Genomic DNA, 9,944 nt, shown 5'->3' with positions numbered 1-9,944 from the left:
AGTCTTTTCTGTCTTTATTGTTTCTATATATATATATATATATATATATATATATGTGTGTGTGTGTGTGTGTGTGTGTACTACCTTTGCAAACACAACATAAAGTACTTAAATTACTTAAACTGTCAACGTAAGAGTCATATAAAATATAGTTGTCTGTAAGCAACTGTAACTTATCCAAAATAAATTAATCAAGCCAACAATTGTTTCTGATTGCTTGACAGCCAAAGGGTTCACCTGGAAAGACGTGGACTTGGTGGTGAAAAGGCAACCAGTACCACCTTATCAGCCTCATCTGCTAGACAGAGTATGGCCTCTACTTTACGGCCTCCTGCTTGGATTTGCTGGCGCAGTACTCATAAGCGTGGCCGTCTTGCTTATTAGCATATATGTATCCCATGGCAACAGAACCAAATCCAAGGCAGAGTATCAACCCCGTCGCTGTCCCCTTCTCAGTGTTGTGACATCATCAGAGATACGCCACCCAGAGGACACACGCAGACCGAGTAACGGATGTTCAGGACACTAATGAAGCCATGTTCATCAGTATGAAACACAATATTAAATGTGCCTTTGATGGCTGATTATGACCAATGATACTTGCCTCAAAGTGTCTGTTATCTCTTCCAGTGTGCTATTAAAACTACAGTTAGACAGTCGCACACGTCGACACCTTCAGTTCCCACTGCTTCTCATAAAGATGTTTCTGCAATAAAGCACCTGACAGAACATAATGACAGCAATCTGTTACCTCCATCGAGACCGCTGCCATTGTCCTGTCAGTGTTTTGACGGGAATGTAGGGGAGGCTGCGCTGGAATGCAGCCTGGCTGCTGTTGCCTTGACAATCTTTGCACTTCCTGTTTCCAGTCCGCGACAGTGGCGGCGCGCTCGTCTGGCATTGAGGAAAAACTAATTATCCAGCCTGGCTCCTTCTCCCCTGAGCTTGCACATACCCCCTGAAGCAATCCACAAGGCTAATAACAATGACAATGCCTGCAGACAATGCAGTCTGTACGTCAACCTCAGAGAGACAGGATAGACTGGGCGAGGATGGCAATGAAAACACACGGGAGAGAGCGCTGAAAGGTACAGAAGGAACTAATTCAGCGAGATGAGCAATGCAGCAGGAAATGAGCTCACGCGCAAGCAAAATATGTCTCACACACACTGGCATCATCTCTCTTATCATTTAAGTGCTTCTCTTTTTCTAAAAAATATGTACCCCCTCCTCATCCTTTTTCCTTCCTTTTATTTCTTCTATAATTGAACTAATTACTTCATTATACAAATCCAGACTAATGTGCTCCTGGAACCACACATCATGGATTAATAGTGGTGCTAAGAAGCAATTATAGGCAATTAGTTCATAAATCAACATCTAAACAAATTATAGTGCAGGGGAGGGGGGTGTTGTATGTTCAAAGCACCGGCACATACTGAAACTTTAGGAGTTCCATCAGAAAGACCTGGCGGATTCGTAGATTCAGAACCGCCATGTAATCATCACTAAATCAAACAGTGTTTTAAGTTAAAGACCTGCAAGTATTTGATTATTTGTTTCAAGCTTATTTTAGAAAGGAATAGTGTATTCAAAAATATTTTACTTGACAAACAACTGCCTTTCTCAGACAACCAAAAAATGATAGACTGGAAGTCATTTAATTCATTTCCAAAGTAGGGTAGTACAAAAACTGCATGGAGTTTCAACTAAACGCATATGCAGAATTTTCAGATCCAGTTTAAGCTTGAATTATTGAACTTTTGCAGCTATGCCGTATCTTAACACCCAACCGGGTATGATGCATTCTAATCAAAAATAAGAGCATTAGAATTACCTAAATTTTTGTACTAAAGCAGTGTGATAAAAAAAGAGTAAAATCAGTAAATTCTTTCAAAAAGAGTTAATTCATTAATTTAACACAAGGTGAATAAGAGGACGTAACAGTTGATTCTTGACCAGTTTGCAAGTTCCATGTACACTGTTTTATGAGAATGCGGACAGGAAGTAGAGCATGATTTACTTTTTTTTAAAGGGGCTCCGTAGAAAAGGAAGTGGCCTTTTGTGCATTATAAATGAGTTGTATCATTCACTCAACCAATTCGTATTTCATATGAGGGACGTAACGAACAACATGTCCGGAGGGGGGTGTTGTATGTTCAAAGCACCGGCACATACTGAAACTTTAGGAGTTCCATCAGAAAGACCTGGCGGATTCGTAGATTCAGAACCGCCATGTAATCATCACTAAATCAAACAGTGTTTTAAGTTAAAGACCTGCAAGTATTTGATTATTTGTTTCAAGCTTATTTTAGAAAGGAATAGTGTATTCAAAAATATTTTACTTGACAAACAACTGCCTTTCTCAGACAACCAAAAAATGATAGACTGGAAGTCATTTAATTCATTTCCAAAGTAGGGTAGTACAAAAACTGCATGGAGTTTCAACTAAACGCATATGCAGAATTTTCAGATCCAGTTTAAGCTTGAATTATTGAACTTTTGCAGCTATGCCGTATCTTAACACCCAACCGGGTATGATGCATTCTAATCAAAAATAAGAGCATTAGAATTACCTAAATTTTTGTACTAAAGCAGTGTGATAAAAAAAGAGTAAAATCAGTAAATTCTTTCAAAAAGAGTTAATCCATTAATTTAACACAAGGTGAATAAGAGGACGTAACAGTTGATTCTTGACCAGTTTGCAAGTTCCATGTGACTGCCACTGGGGGGGGTGAAATGAGTATGGTACACGTTGACAATAATCATATGCGAATGTCAGTGGAAAGGTGGCTTCAAGGACAAAAAAACTGGCATAGAGTACCAAAAAACAGTCCAAATCCAACTCTTCTAAAGCCATTCATAGCTGTAAATCTTTACTTCTGCCTATTTATACTTTCATAAAATATACAATAATAACTAATTTGTTCCCATTGTGCCAAAACTGCATTCAAACTTAAAGGGATAGTTCATCCAAAAATTTAAATAAAAAAATATTCACAATATGTAGCTCCAAACCTGTACAATTGTATTTTTTATTTAAACAATTTTATTTTTTTTTTTATAAATATTTTGTACCCCATTGACTTTCACTGTACATGAATTCTCATATCTTCTTTTGTATCCCACAGAATCAAAGACATGAGAGTAAGTAAACGGTGACAAAACCCCTGTAAGTTTGGAAAGTTTTTGCACCTTTATTTGTGGTTTGTGTTTGGGGTACTGTTTTTTTGCATTGTAAATGTGCCAGGTCTAAACATGCACTACCTCTTTAAGATCTCATGCCTTTAAGTCACATTTCCAGGAACCTAAATTTGTAGTTCTTATTTAAACACCCATTTAAAGACCACTAGTATGAAGCATAAGCCATTTTGAAAGGCCCATCATCATCATCATATCATTAATGTAAGGTTAGCCCTGAATCTTGCTGTATTTTGCAGCATGTAAGACGCTGGGTCAAGAAAAAACTGAAAACTGCAGATCAATATCGGTTGTATAACAATAGACCAATCAGATGAATCTAGAGTGTGATGAGCATCTCTAGATATGCTGTATGGGAGTTAAAGCTCCTATAAATGTACATTATGTTCCGTCCAACTGTTCGTAATGCAAGTATGCAGTTTGTGTGAACATAAAATGTTGTAGATATATTACCTGTGTGACATAATGTATGTCTAACATCTGACATGTCTATCTTCCTGTTCCTCTCTGATCTGTAATGATTTTTTGATGGTGTTGAAATGCCATGACACAGCAAGCAGCCAAGAACTCATCTTTACAGCAGAATGAAGACAATGCCTTGGTGCAGATGGGCTCTGTCAGAAAGAAACACATAACAACATGGGTACATTGCCATTCTCTCTGACACTTGCTGTTTTTGTTTGTCCCTCACACACATATAAATGTCACAAATTAATTCTGTCTCTCTCACACACGCATGAAAACAGATGGAGATAGACATATCATAACAGACTCATCCATGCATTGATGCAACGTCTCATCCAAAAGTATCTACTTCGAATAAGATTAAGTATGTAGACATTTTTGCATGCTAACGCAGCATAAAAGTGTGCTTGTATGCAATTCCAATTTATTACACATCATATCTGACACATTTAAAATAATGTGTTTTGTCAAGCGAAATAAATATTTAAAGTTTGTCAGGTTCACAACATGTAAAAACATTGAACATGCTGTACTTCTGTCCCTCGCATCACATCAAATAAAACATGGCATCTGCTCTGACTGAAGTGTGTTTTAACAGCATGCTCTTTTTCATTATAAAACCTAATGTCAAATATGATCTCTACAATAAAGCTCTAACAGATGGACATCAAATAAATGCTTTTCTAAGCGAATTATTGATTGACATATTCTTACTTCAGCTTCCTCATATTTTTTATGTTCTTTCAACCAAGGATTGAGACACATAAATATTTTAATTACAAGTAATGCAATGAATTAATTTTAAAATGTTAAATGTTGCTATTTATATGTCATGAGGTTTTTGAGTTGAACAAGAGTCTGGATGGAGAACTCCTCGGTTGAGAAAGTTAGGCAATGCCTGGTTTAGTAGAGGCTTAGATTTGAAACCAGTTCACCAAAAAAAAAAAGATTAATTAATTCACTAATTAGTTCTATTGCTCTTTCTCTTTATCCACGCGAATCACGCCAGCAGGTGGCAAAAAGTGAAATGACATGCAGGGGTAAAAAGTAAATCGTCCACACAATTTACTAATTCGTTCCCTAATTTTAAGTAAATTGTGCACTCGATATAATTTGCGCATCAAATAAGAATTTGTGCATCATTTTAAGTGAGAGGCATCCACACTGTTTTATGAGAATGCGGACAGGAAGTAGAGCATGATTTACTTTTTTTTTAAAGGGGCTCCATAGAAAAGGAAGTGGCCTTTTGTGCATTATAAATGAGTTGTATCATTCACTCAACCAATTCGTATTTCATATGAGGGACGTAACGAACAACATGTCCGGTTCTCGGTCAGTCCATGAATGTACCCCTCCTGTAGGGGAGCGCGGGGCACAAAGTAAGTTAGTTGTAACGCACGTGGTTTAAATATTTTGACACATGCTAGCATAACCAAATTTACAGCATTTACTAGTTACTATATCAACATTATATAGAGAAAAAAAGTGCGCCAAAATTCAAAAGTATTTTGAAGATATCGCTGAACATTTATTTTACCATAGTAAAATTATATTTCTGGCTTAAGTAAATTTTTCATCTCAGTTTTTATTACTCATTTAAAATGAAACATATCTGCTATTATTTTAATCTCCAATCTGTTATTTATCAGTTAAAATTATTTTTTAATGCTTCGCTAACTATCAGAAGACAGTACCCGGTTTTAAATTCCAGTTGCGCAGATGGGGTATGTTGTAACACTGTGTTACAATGTGCCCTGCCGTGCTATTCTATGACATTAGCGACGTAACTCACACTATTTACTTTAATACATTTTAATGATAAACGACGAGAAACAAACATTATTTTATATGTAAAGCATTTTGGCTCATTTATGTGGGCCGTCCCAAGCATGGTTGCAATGTGTTCATTGTCAAACTCCAAAATCAGATTATTTTTCATTCTTAAAAAACGCCATTATTTTATTTGAAATAAATTATTATTTTATTTTATTGACAAAATATTTTAGCTTGTCTTGTATATTTTTTTCATGCGATCAGATAACATTTTAAGCTGTTATATGGTTATGTTACAACGTGCCCCTCAGATGTTACAATGTACCCCACTTATGGGGCATTTTGTCACAATTCACTTCCAATTTTTGAGGGTAAATAAAGAAAAACGTATACACTGTAATTATGAAACAAAGCAATATATTTGTACTAGACAAGTGTGAAATTACTGTGGATTATAAAATTATACTCTGAACCCCATGTGGATTTACACAATTTAAGAAAGTCAAAAAGTGTTACTTTGTGCCCCGCTCTCCCCTACATTATCCATTTTGTTTACTGAGACTGAATCAAAATACCAATTTGTTTGGTGAAGGAGGCATATTGTTCAGTAAATAAAATCAATAACATACTCATTTATAGTCTACCCTCAAATACTATTGGCTCCTGCTGTCTCATGTCACGTGATGATGATTTCCTGCTGATTGCAGAACCGGCTTTACTATCAAAATGCGCGTGACAGTCGCATTCGATTCCACCTAGCAGCACCATCATCTCTCTTCCGTTTTGCCATGTTTGAAACCTGTGTATGAAAGAGCTTCTGTGCTGCTATTGGTCAACGTCACCAATGTGACAGAACTCGGAAAAAAACTTAAACATGCTAGTCTTTCTGTCGTGATGTAGTGAAGCATTGCAGACGTGGAATCGGTTGTCGTCCACTATGACACACTACACGAGCTGATACGATGGAATCTTGCGTCCCGACGCCCATTGTCATTTACGAATCCCCACGACACCCTACGTCAAGCAAATCGTGGCAAAATCGGGCTAAAATCGTGTAGTCTGAACCGGGCATTAGAAGGCAGGAAATCAGTCACAAGCTTAAAAAGGGAGAGACAAAAAATGTTGACAATTGTGGGTAATAATAAGAACAATTTGTTGTCTTTAACTATTAACTCAAAAGCAAAGATTTGTTGAGGAAAGACTCCTGATAGATACTAGGCCTAACCTTACCTCTACTAAAAAGCTATCTCAAGGAAGTAGGCCTAAAGGGGGAGTGTACAAATATTCAAATAAAGCATCTACATCTCAGTGTGCAACTCTTGTAAAAATGAACATCTCAAGATATTTGGATAAAAAGATCATTGGATAAAAAGGGCTTTGAAATACCAGTGCTTTAATGTCCCCCTCCCCTCAATACATATCATTCCTGCTACCGTGACTAAAAAACAAAAAGCGATTGAGTCTCCAGGGAATGTTGGTTGTCATTGTCAATGAGTTTACCTGATTTGTGCATTTGCATTTTTGACATCTCTCGGCACCCACACGCATGTAACACAGACAGACTCCGTCTGTAAGCATCTCGTACACACTTGTGCTGTTGAGATTACATCTGTGATTTAAGAGCAAACTTTTTAATCCTTATGTTTCTGAAGTTGTGTGGTGGCTTCCTTCAGTACACAAAGGGGACTCTTCATTGAAGCTTGGGAAGCGCGGTGCTGAAGGTGTGAAGGTTGACTTGACAGAACCACAGTGCCCTCCAGTGTTCCAGACACTCCAGATCAGATTTACACTGCTCTCACACTGGCTCTCGGGAATCTTAATTCACTTTCATTACATGGAAAAGGTGTTGGTCAAATGGAAATGTTTTTAATATCAATATGGGTCCAAAAAAAGTTACAAACAAGATGGCAAATTTTTAGAAATCTAATAGAAATCTAATATTTGCATTCATCTTTATTTCATACATTTTTGTATAATTAATAATTTGATATGTTTATATATATGGTTACCATTTTCTGCAAATTGTTCTGACTCTAAAATGAAAAGGTGGTGTAACCATCATGTAAAAATGACTGATACTTTTTATTCACTTTGAATACAAAATAACTGTTAAATTATTTTCATATTTCCACAAAAGTCATATTAATGTATTTTTGTTGTGTTTTTTTTTTTTTTTAAATATCGTGAATTTCTGAGTTATGACTAAGAAGTCAACATATCAAAGTCAACATATCTGATAATTAAAAAATAAAAAACACTGTTTTTACTTTTACTGTGTCTATTTATTATGTATATATAAATACAAACACATGCATGTATATATTTAAAAAATATATGTTATGTTTATATATGAAATATATTTATATATAATATATAAAATTTAAATGTATATACATGGAAATATTTTTGAAATATATACTGTATGTGTGTGTATTTATATTTACACAATAAATAAACATTTCGGATGCGATTAATCATGATTAATCATTTGACAGCACTAATATATATATATATATATATACTGTATATATATATATATATATATATATATATATATATATATATACTGTATATATAACTCACCTGATATTCAATATTTCTTATTAAAACTGTTATATGTATAATATATATATAATTTAATATTTTTAAATATAATTTTTAACTTTTTTTCAAAAGTGTTTCATATATGAATAATATTTTGTTGTTGAAAAAATAATATAATTGTAGTATAAAAAAAAGATCAAACTATTTATAACACCATTACTTTCAAGCACGACTAAATAAAAAAAAAATTCAAAATCAGAAATTGAAAACATGTTTAATCACAGAAAAGTTATTAAAGTAATTTTTGGAATGAACTGCATTTTTATAAAACTATGGAGAATACAAATTTAGCAAAATAATATTTTATACTCTGCTGATTCACATTTAACACTAATCGCACACAAACACCTACCTCATTATCAGGTCTAAAGGAGAAAATTAATTTTGATTTCCACATGAGGTTCAGTACTGATTATGAAAGACAGAATACACCATCATTACCACACATGAAACTGAAATCATTTCTAAAGCAAATAGTTGCATGTCTCACTCTGGTCACATGCATTTCCTCCACTGCTCACTGCAGTCTATTGGATCCAGCCAAGCACAACATTTAGGAAGACCGATACAATCAGATGAAGCTGACAGTAAAAGTGGACACTATATCTGCTTGTGTGCATGTGTAAGATAAGCGTGCTGATGGGGAACACAGGCACGTATGCCAAAGCAGAATCACAGTGGTTAGCCTCAAACAGCTACTCCATTATTATTCACACAAACACACAGTTAACAACACTGATTACCCCAGTAAATTCAGTCATGAGCATGGGGCCTGTTTTTGGAGTCAGTGTAATAATGGAAATCACCCAACTACATAATCAACCACTCAGCACCTATATGTACATACAAGCATGTTACGATATTAACATGCATGGAGGCGACGGAGTGTGCACTGACCTCTTCATATAGTTCATAATGAGATCCCTCGGGAGCCTCTTTACAGCTTTACACAGTCCGTTTAAATTTCTGTCCGGCTCCTGAACAAAGCCCGGTCCACTGTCTGCTTTAATTAGAAGATGATAACCCTAACATCTGAATTTCATGAACAATGCTGCCAATCCTTTCAGCTCAACTGAGAAAAACGACACATAGGCTCTTAGCCAGCTCTTCTTTCTCTGACGACGGGTTATTTTCTGAGGGATTTGTCTTACCGTGGTTTTTTAGAAGCTGAAAGGGTTTGTTATTGTTGAACGATTACACAAAGGTCAAGGCAGAGACACTGTGCATAATCCGGCAGATGGCACTTCACAGAGAATTCATTATGAGTAAGTGGATTACAACTCTGTAGTTATGAAGGGTGTAAAATAACAAAGCATGTTGTAACTCTCACATATGGCCATTTTAGTAGTAAACTGAAATTATTCAATGTTGGCCTACTTTTAGCCTCATTAGCAGTGCAATCAAAGTCTAAAAATCACTATTATTATTGTTCCATAATTTGGCCAATAAATAAATATTTTAGAGATGCTTTTATTTTATTTTATTTTATTTTATTTTATTTTATTTTATTTTATTTTATTTTATTTTATTTTATTTTATTTTATGAAATTGAAACTTTTATTTCACAATTTTAGGAATAAACTTTGAAATGAATACATTTTAGCCTCGTTAGTAGTGCATTCTAAATCAAATATCACTATTACTATTGCTTATAATTTTAACACTGAATAAATGAATTAGAGAATATTAGAGCTGAACTAGCCTGAAAAACATTTTTAAATGATTTGAACAAAAATAATATAATAACATAATAAAAAAGAATAATAACATCAAATAAAGTAAAACAAAATAAATTATTATTATTATTAATGTTATTATTTGTGTTAAATTTTATTACTAATTTGAAGTATAAGCTCTATACTGTTCAAACGTTTGGGGTATGTTTTTTATATAACTTATTT

The 9,944-nt window shown here is 34.6% G+C and overlaps 1 long non-coding RNA gene across 1 annotated transcript in view; it reads right to left on the bottom strand.

Moving 5' to 3' along the window:
• The window catches only part of LOC107594009 (uncharacterized), an 18,190-nt gene extending 8,902 nt beyond the window's left edge, over positions 1 to 9,288 (bottom strand). The window contains exons 1-2 of the long non-coding RNA XR_001610134.1: positions 8,941 to 9,288; positions 3,655 to 3,815 (exon numbers count right to left, since the gene is read on the bottom strand). This is a non-coding gene — a long non-coding RNA (uncharacterized lncRNA). The remainder of the gene's footprint in view (positions 1 to 3,654; positions 3,816 to 8,940) is intronic.
• Positions 9,289 to 9,944: the final 656 nt, after the last annotated feature.

This window comes from Sinocyclocheilus grahami, unplaced genomic scaffold, assembly GCF_001515645.1.
Source record: "Sinocyclocheilus grahami isolate Dianchi unplaced genomic scaffold, SAMN03320097.WGS_v1.1 scaffold178.1, whole genome shotgun sequence".
NCBI lineage: Eukaryota > Metazoa > Chordata > Actinopteri > Cypriniformes > Cyprinidae > Sinocyclocheilus > Sinocyclocheilus grahami.
Note: the sequence above shows the minus strand (reverse complement) of the source record. Positions and strands in the feature narration are given on the sequence as shown.